The sequence below is a fragment of the Lissotriton helveticus genome, chromosome 8 (genome assembly GCF_964261635.1).
Source record: "Lissotriton helveticus chromosome 8, aLisHel1.1, whole genome shotgun sequence".
NCBI lineage: Eukaryota > Metazoa > Chordata > Amphibia > Caudata > Salamandridae > Lissotriton > Lissotriton helveticus.
The window spans coordinates 843,510,798-843,520,067 of record NC_136069.1 but is presented as its reverse complement, the minus strand read 5'-3'; the positions used below and the strand labels follow the sequence as shown (position 1 = coordinate 843,520,067).

General features: G+C 51.6%; 1 long non-coding RNA gene across 1 annotated transcript in view; it reads left to right on the top strand.

Annotated features, from left to right (window-relative positions):
- The first annotated feature begins 7,384 nt into the window (after positions 1–7,384).
- Positions 7,385–9,270, top strand: part of LOC144772948 (uncharacterized) — a 75,546-nt gene continuing 73,660 nt past the window's right edge. Inside the window, exons 1-2 of the long non-coding RNA XR_013599878.1 lie at positions 7,385–7,731; positions 8,866–9,152. This is a non-coding gene — a long non-coding RNA (uncharacterized LOC144772948). The remainder of the gene's footprint in view (positions 7,732–8,865; positions 9,153–9,270) is intronic.

Here is a 9,270-nt window from a genome sequence, read left to right as displayed (position 1 = left end):
ATGCAAGGCTTTGTGGGAGTGCTAATCCCTCCTTATGTGGCCTGGAAATATCAAAGGGTAAGGATTATATACAATTCCAAGCAGACAGTTTTTGGGGACGTCCTGAATAGATTGCTGACCTCCTGAACCCAGGTATCTGCTAAAGAATTCAAGGCCCCGGGCGTCCCCCTCCCACTACTTTTAATGGTCCCCAAAATGGTAGAGATTGGCTTCTTTTTAGGATCACAGGACCTAGTTAAGCTAACACTTGACCATTACGTTAGATTTCACGTATTAGTGATCACAACCCTCTCACCTTTGCATTGGACCTTAAACCGATGGGGGGGGGAGGGACAGCAGGAAAACCTAGACGCCTCTTACACATGAAATGGGGATATTCAGATAAAATGGGAGAGGGTGGATAGGGATGCCTTGCTGGGTAAGCTTGTACGTGAGACCAGTGGGGCGTTCTTATTACTCTCAACTCGAGGCGATACCAGAAAACATCACTACTACATTTAGGTTTGTTCTGCAGTGGACAGGGGGTTGCAGCAGTCTAAAGTCATTAACAATCTTCCACCTATTGACTAGTTCAATCATCCTTCCACATAGGCTAATAAGAATCTGAAACAGGTCCTCCTTTCTAGACTTTGCTCGAAAAGTGATAAAGTGAACGCTTGTAAGTAAGTAAAATATTTGTAGAGCGCACGAATGCCAAGGCGTCTTGGCGCTAAAAGTGACGTGTCATGTGTTGTCCAGGCGCAGTAGCAGAGATTATTTGGGGGGAAATAGCCAAGTCTGGACCATTGCCCTAAACTGGAGCCTATTAGGCTGTAGCCAAATAGTCATCAGCAGCCTGTTCCAGAGTTTGGCTGCTCGTGGGATAGGCTTTCCCCTCCCCATCTGGCTTTTTGGATTTTGGAAACTTGAACTAGCCCTGTTTTGGTTGATCTAAGATTCCGTCTCGGGTAATACCTGAGAAATAGTTTCTGCATATCCATGGCTCCCCCACCATACAGCGCCTTCAATTCAAAACGTTGTTGGGTCGTAAGCCAGTGGAGCTGCCTAATACTAGTGGAAATTGAGTGATATTTAGGGATTTTAAGTAGTACTCGTGCTGGGGGGCGTGGCCAAGCCGCAGACCAAGATGGCTGCGTGGCTCTGATGCTCCGTCAGGCCGTCCCAGCAAACAGCGTCTGTCTCCCGCTGATACAACAGGAATGCCACCTTGGTGAACTCCATCGTTCCCCGACACGACGGTGAAGCTGTGATGCTTTTTTGATCCCTCGTAATTGCCCACAAACTACTAAAATCGGGCCCAGATCGCCTGAGGGGAGGAGCTAACGCTGGAGAAACTACACAGCTCGGATTTGCAACTGGGCCTCTCCGGTCGCTGTCTGGCTCCTCGGCCGACCTGAAGTAAACCGCGGGGCTCCAGAGGAAGTCGTTTTTTTGGTGGGTGCCACGTTCGATGAGCCTTTCCCCCCTCCTAGTTGGGCCTGATATCGCCGTCACCGCGCGCTCCCCCTTCTCGATTTCCTGGGGTGCGTTCAAGTTACCAACTACTCTCCCGGAGGCCCCGAGGTGACAGGGTCCTCGGGAGAGCCTGGGGGGGGGGGCAGCCATCCAGCTGTGCTTTCGGGCCTACTAGGAGAGGGACATGGCTCCCGTCTAGGGCACAATCCAAACTCCCAGGTACACCGCCACCTTGGAGAGGCTCTGCCGCTCACCGCAGACTGCATACGGAGCCAGCTGTGAAGAGGCTTCCTGCCCCCGCAGGCCCACATTAGTGATAAGGCCACATTGTTCATGTGGTGCAGACTGGGGCACATTCTGGCTTTTCAGGCACACCACCACATTGGCCTTCACCATAAGGGGGTTCCGCCGCACATCGTAGACCACGAGCAGAGCCAGGAGTGAAGCATATTTCTGCCACCACAAGCATGCACTGCTGCAGAGGCAACATCGACCACACAGCAAAGACCCCTGAGCGGCAGGTCGACAATTTGCGAGCCCAAACCCGGGCAAAATATCCTTGTTCTGGAAAAGGGGGCTCATTCCAGCTCCTCAGTCTTACTGGCAACACCGGTCGCCGCCACAAGGGAGCCTGACCGTGCATTGTGGGCTTGGTGAAAAGTCAACCAAGAAGCGTCTTTCAGCCTCTCCAGGCGCGCACTGGCGAAGTAGCCCCCAATCTGCCACCATCTGCCCTCCAGGGGGGACAGAAGGGCTGTAATTTTTACGGGGGTGGGGGCATTGACATGCCTATTTTAGGCGGCCCCCACCCCTAATTGTAATTGCCCAAATAAATCCCTGGTTTCTATTGGGCTTTCTGCCCCCCGGTACGGCAGATTGGGGATACTGTCCAGATATGCCCCCAGGGGGGCCATAAAAACTAATTTTTTTGGGGTGGGGGTGGGGGTGGGGGCATTGGCATGCCCGTTTTGGACAGCCTCCACCCCGAATTCAAATTGGCAAAAAAATCCCTGGGGTCTAGTGGGCTTTTTGCACCCCGGAGGGTAGATTGGGGGATACTGCCCCTATATGCGAAAGGCTTTATTTGTGGGGGTGCGGGCATTGGCATGCTCATTTTGGGCAGCCCCCACCCCTAATTGTAGTTGCCCAAAAAAATCCCTGGTTTATAGTGGGCTTTCTGCCCCCCTGGGGGCAGATTGATGGAGAAAGACTGAATGTAGCCATTTTTTGGGGGGCAGCAAAGGCCCTTGCCCAAGGGGCCGCTCCCCCCTCCATGTTGTCTAGTAGGTGGATCCCCAGGCAGGGATCCACTGGGGATTCTCCCCTTTCCAATGATACCTCGCCCGTCTTTCTACGTGTTCGGGCGCTGAAATAGCCCCCATAGCACATAGAAAGTGAAACTGAAATGAGCCTAAAGGCTCATTTCAGTTTCGGTTTCTATGAAATGACGACAGCTCAACATACGCGCTGATCGTCATTTCACAGACACCAGAGGGGGCCTCGGGAGCTGGGGAAGCTCTTCCCCAGCTCCCGTGGCTGGGGATAAAAGAAATCCCTCTGGTGCCTGCACCAGAGGAATTTCCGTTGCCATGCGCACACGAGCACTGTGGTGCACGACAGCTCCCAGCCGTCGTGCACACGCAAGGGGTTACGTATCCCTCTACCCAGGGCACAACTTTGGTGAAGCACCAAAAACCAAAAGTGTGCTTGAGTAGCAGGGCTTGAAACTCATAAACTTGTTCTTTCTGGAAAAAAATGAAGGAATGGTTGATGGGGCAAAAAATAAGGATTGCGTAGTAAACGTCATTGAGGTTGAAGCAGTCCTTCCAACCTCTCTGACAGAGAAGAACATGCAGAAGAAGGATGCCTTCCATCTTAAAATGCCAGTAGATGATCCAACCATCAAGCTCTTTCAGGTTGGTGATCAAACAAGGCTTTTGTTTTCAGTGACCAGGAAGAGAATGCTAAGAAAGCTTTTCGGATGAACTGAGTAAAACTGAATTGCACCATTTAAACACAATACAGAGTACAGCAGCCTTGTTGAGTAGTCCAATTTAATAAAGTATAGCTGTTCTCTTCATATGTGTTGTTACACTCCATAAAAGGAATAGCAACCCTGCTGAAAAGTGGTGGGCCAGGTTGTTTTTATTGAAGCTGATAAGTTGGCCTACCAAACTCAACAGCTGGTGTGGCCCAGTGTCTGTTTCGGCGCAAGGCCCCCCCCCCTTTACATTTACCACAATGACAGTAAAAAGGAAAGGAGTGCTAAATCTGCTTTTTTATTTTTAAAAAAAACGCATATACATATGTATACACGCTTGTTCTTGAACTTGGGCCTTCTATACTTGCTGAGCTTGTGTCATTGCAGCCCTTTACCTAAACTTGCTCCCCTGGGTGGGCCCAAAGTCTAGAGAGTGTTAGTTGGGCTGACATTCTCACCGCCCTGAAGCCTGTGAACTCAACAGCTCGGCAAAGACCGAACATCAAGGGCCAGTCTCCACCCCCTGATGACGTGGGGGTAAAGTTAGCTTTGGGCTTTTCAAACTCAAGCCATATATAACGCTCATCAATCAATTTTAGAGTGGACAGCGTTGTCACCCCACCCTTTCACAGCTCATCAGAAGGTGTGGGGTGGGACCCACAAACCCACCCTGTGACGAGTTGGGAAAGGGAGTGGTAAAGGCTGCAGGCAGGAAGCCAGGAAATGGAGCCTGCCAAGCTTGTCATCAGGACTTAGGAGATACTGCGCAGACTCGACTTCCCGCATGTGATTTAATGCTGAAGCTGAACTGCATTTATTTAGCTCCGGTGCGGTGTTACAGCTAGACTCATGGGGGAGTGAAGGACAAGGTGTTGGTTTTACGTACTGCAGTTTGTGTCGTGAAGGAGTCGGAGTTGCTGTCGCCTGGCAAGTTGAAGGCAGCTTCTGTCCAGTCCAGTTGAGGTAAAAAAAAAAAAAGTATAATCTGCCGGTCAGGGCCATGTGGTTAGCTGTAAGTAGGCCCATTAAATTCTTTCACTACGATGGTTTACGGAAAATGAGACTAAGAGGGGTTCATGTTCAGGCTATCTTTGCAGGGGTACCGGCAGACTTTAAACCATCACCCATCTCCCGGCCATGAGCCCTACTCAAGTCCCTCTGCTTCTCACTCACACATGCTTCATTTCCTCACCCACTTCCTGCAGCTTTTCTGCTCTGTGAGGGATTTTGCAAGTGTTGTGCCAAAGGGCACTGAGTTTCTGAGGCTTATAATATTTGCATCAGCACTGGCACCCTTTCCTGCCTGAAGCCAGACTGTACAGTGTGCCCTCAGATGGTCTAGTGTATGCCCTGTGTGTTGTACATGTCTGGACACAGAGCTGCAGTGTGATGGCGCCATAGCTGTGTGGCCCCCCAGTAAATACACCACGCTCTCTTAGAATGCATTGATGAAGCTGGGTGGGTCTGTGGAGCACTCCTCCTCTGGTGGAGCACTTGAAGCACAGGTAGAAACTGGACCCCTGCTGATGGGTTGTAGGAAAGTGACCCTTTTTGAATGGTTACACCCACTTTTTGCCTGGTATCTGATGCACTTTGACTGTGTGTGCACTGGGCCCCTGCCAATCAGGTTCTCAGTGTCCATATTCTTTCCCAATACTGTACTTTTGTTTCCACAATTGACACACCTCTGGCCCACATATAAGTCCCTTGTGAAAGGTACCAGTGGTACCAAGGGTCTTGTAACCAGAGAGGGTCTCTAAGGGCTGCAGCATGTATGGTGCCATCCTCAGAGACCCCTCACCAAACACCTACACCCTGCCAGTGCAGACTGTCTGTTTTGGTGCAGACAAAACCTAAGAGTCGACATGGCACACTTCCATGTGTGCCATGCCCACAAACCACTACCTGTGGCATAGGTAAGTCACCCATCTATCAGACCTCACAGCCCCAAGGCAGGGTGTACTATACCACAGGAGAGGGCATAGTTGCATGAGCAATATGCCCCTCCAGTGTCTGTGCCCATTCACAGACATAAGTGCAGTAGAGCCATATTGAGTACAAGGCCTGGGAGTTTGTCATTACGAACTCCACTGCTCCATGATGGCTTTACTGAATGCTAAGATGGTTGGTACCAAACTTCTCAGCATAATAAACCCACACTGATGTCAGTGTTGTATTTATTACAAAATGTACTCTCAGGGCATCTTAGAGATGCCCCCTGAAAAACAACTACCTCTCTAGTGTGCAGCTGACTGATCTGCACCAGCCTGCCACACAGAGGCATGTTTCTGACCCCCTTGGGTGGGAGCCCTTGTGCTATCGTTTGTCAGAAACAAAGCCTGCTTGGGGTGGAGTTGCTTTGCACCTACCCCAAGCAGAAACAGCTTTCAGGGTGGTGAGCCTCAAAGACTTCCTGCCCTTTGATATGCTAGCCAGGGCAACTCCAGCTAGTGGAGATGCCCGACCCCCTGACCAAGCTCCACTTTTTGCTGCAAGGTCGTTGGGAAAATTAGTTATGAGGAGTGCGTTCCCTCTCTGCCAGGACCACCCCTAAGGTGCCGTGGACCGAGGTGAAGCCCTCCTAAGGAAATCCTCCATCTTGAATGGAAGGATTCTACCAAATCAGGTTAGGGGATGCTCCCTCCCCAAAGGGAGGGGACATACAAAGGGTGTAGTCACCCTAAAGGCAAGTAGCCCATTGGCTACCAGTACCTGTAACATCCCTAAATTCAGTATTAAGGGGCACCCCTGAACCTTGATCCTCAGATTCCTGCAACCTTAGAAGAAAAGGACGAAAGAAGACGTCATACAGCCGAGCCTGGAAGACGACTACTGATCTGGCCTCAGCCCTACCAGCCTGTCTCCTGCTCTAAAATCCTGAAGAAGATTACGCCTGTCCTGTGGCCAGAGACTTCCAAGGAATTACTAATCATCTTTATCACAAATCAGTACTTGAAAATACCCCTGAGGAAGAGTTGAAATAACTCGAAATGCATTGGGATTTTTTGTTAAATTGATTATTTCAAGTGCTGTGTTAACATTTTTTATGTAAAAACACATAGGCAACCATATGTTGCCACTGTTTATGTTTTGTTTCAAATTTGCATTGAACACAAGAATCTTTTTGAATACAAGTTTTGTTTCTTTGAATTGTTAGAGTCTTATTTATGGAGCATATAGATAGAATGTTCATGTGTACATTGCTAATCATTTAATTACCCACTTGCTATGGTGGTTTGAACACAATTGGAGCCCTAGGGACTAGGCAGAGCATCTCACAGACCTGGGGGTTCCCAGGCCTCGACAGCGGTGATTTATAACATAGGGGTTAGGGCTGTACCCCTTAGTGAGCTAGCATGCCAACACATTAAAACATTGTTTGAATTCACTCTAAGTTTGAGTACAAGGAAATATAAACCAGGTGTGCAGGTCTACACATTCACAAAGCAGTCCAATGACTGTCATTTTGTTTTGGGCTGCATGCATAGCCAAATAATAGCCCAAACCTATATAAGGGTTATGGCTGGGCTCCCTGCTTCCATTTTAGGTTCAGGTGACCATGTGGGGAGAAAAGGGAGCAAGCAAGCAGTTCGCATTGCAGCAGGGCCAATGCATGCAGCAGGGGGAGTGGCACAAATATAACGGCGGCCGTGTGAGAGAAGGGTGGAGGGATAGTGAGGGAGGGGTGGGGCCTATGGAGTTACTCTTGGGGATTCAGTCTGCTTCACAGACAGATGGATATGACATGCAGCTGGAGCAGTGTAGGGCAGTGTGACAGTCTTGGTAGGGTTCAAACTCGGCTTTATTGTACTATACAGTCTGTCTGTACAGGTCTGTCTGGTATGAAGTCGTCGAGGAGAGCGGCTTCTTTCCCTCTGGCTCTTGCTGATAACACCCTCCTCTCTACGCCTGGTCGGGCTCCGCCTTCCTTTCTCTTCGGGATCCGTCTTGGCCCAGGTTCCACCGAAGGGGATGACAGAAACAGAGGAGGTATCAGTACACTGTACGGCACAACTGTCAGGGTTTAGGATAGGGGGTGAGGGTTCACACAGTGCTCAGGTCTTTAACTCGAAAGTGAGGGACGTGCACAGGGATTTAGCTTTAAAGGAGTTAAGGTACTCCCCGCCTTTGATGCCGCATCCACCCCGTAACCCTTTCACGCACCTCTGTTAGCCACGCCCCTCCGGGGGAGTGGCTGGGTGATGCGTGGGTCCGTTGTCCTCCGGGCTCTGTAACTCCCGCTGGTCTCCGTAGGAACCCGAGACGTCGGCTTCCCGGCTTCTCCTTCTCGGCAGGTGAGTCTCCCGGTTCCGCAGCTGCTTCCGCCTCCGCAGCACCGCCAACCTCTTGTCCTGCTCTCGCCTCTGATGTTGTGGTCTCCTCGTTTCGCTCCTTCCTTTCCTCCTCTGCTACCAAGCTCTCGTCCCGGGACACTCCGTCGTCTGTGCCTCTGCTCCTCGCCTCTCCTCCGCTCCACGCCTCTCCTCCGCTCCACGCCTCTCCTCCGCTCCACGCTTCTCCTCTGCTCCACGCTTCTCCTCTGCTCCACGCTTCTCCTCCGCTCCACGCTGCTCCTCTCCTCCACGCTGTTTCTCTGCTCCACGCCTCGCCTCCACTCCAATCCGCTCTGACCGCTCCTCCGGTGTAAAGACACACCTGGTCCGGCGACTGGGCGTCTTTTAAGGCGATGACTGTCTCCTCCTCCTCGTTACCATCTCGGGGCCAGTTAAAGGGACCGTGTTCCATGTCTTCTTCATCACAGCTGTACTTCTCTTCAACTCGGTTCCAGCTTGGGGTCTCGGATACCTGCGGACACAAGAGAGGGGGGTCACATTTTAAGGGCACACTCCGGGATATAGGGGGCGGGGGCTACCCCTCCCGGTTACAGGCAGGTTAAATGGACTTGAGAACCCCAGAGCAGTATATTAATGGGGAGGGCCTCGCTATGGCTGGGCCCTTATGGGAGGTGAGTGGTCTAGGGGTAGAGCGTGTGGATAGAGTAGCCTAATTAGATGCATACATGAGTAAAGGAGGTTCAGTATTGCAGGCTCCTCTGACGCGCTGGGTGGCAAGTGAGCAGTTTGAGGTGGGGGTCTGGAGGATTAGGCCAGGAGTAGGATTGGCAGCTGCTTTGGGGTAGAAGGGATAGTGGTGGGGCTGGTTGCAGGTCCTGCAAACGCCCTTGTGTCGGCTATGCTTGGGTGGGGTATAGGATGCAGGGGTTGAGGTGAACTTCAGGGAGATGGAGTGTTTCTGGGGGCTTTGCGGAACGAAATGGAGGGCCAGGATGGGGAAGGAGGTTGGTGGACTGTGCGCACTGTATGGGAGGGGTTGCAAGGTAGTCTGGGGGTTTGGGGCAGGGGCTATTGGAGTTGCTGTGGCAGGCGCAGGTCCTCAGCACATTAGTCTTGTCCTCTTCTTTATTACAGGAGCGGTGCAAAGTTCCAGACTCAGTAGAGCTGGTTGTTGCCTAACGGCAACGAGGGGAAGACCTGGCTGGGCCCCTTGCGGTTCACCTGATGTCATCGAGGGATCCTGCCGTGGTTGACAGAAGAAGGTCTGGAATGGCCTCGTCCGCTCCACCGGCTGGAAGGTCTCGAATGGCCCACAGCACCCAGTGTAGCGGTCAAGCGGGTAGCATTGGTGGAGCGGCATGGTGGGGCTATATCGGCCCCCCTGGACACCCATGCCTTTGGTGGTTCTGGTTCAAAGGGCGGTAAGTGTGTGGGGGCCCCACCTGGGGTGGTGTGGTGGGCCCATTGGGGGTCACAGTGCTTGATTATGATGCAGAAAGTTTTAAGGAAGGCGAGTTGAGGGATGAGGAAAACGGGAAT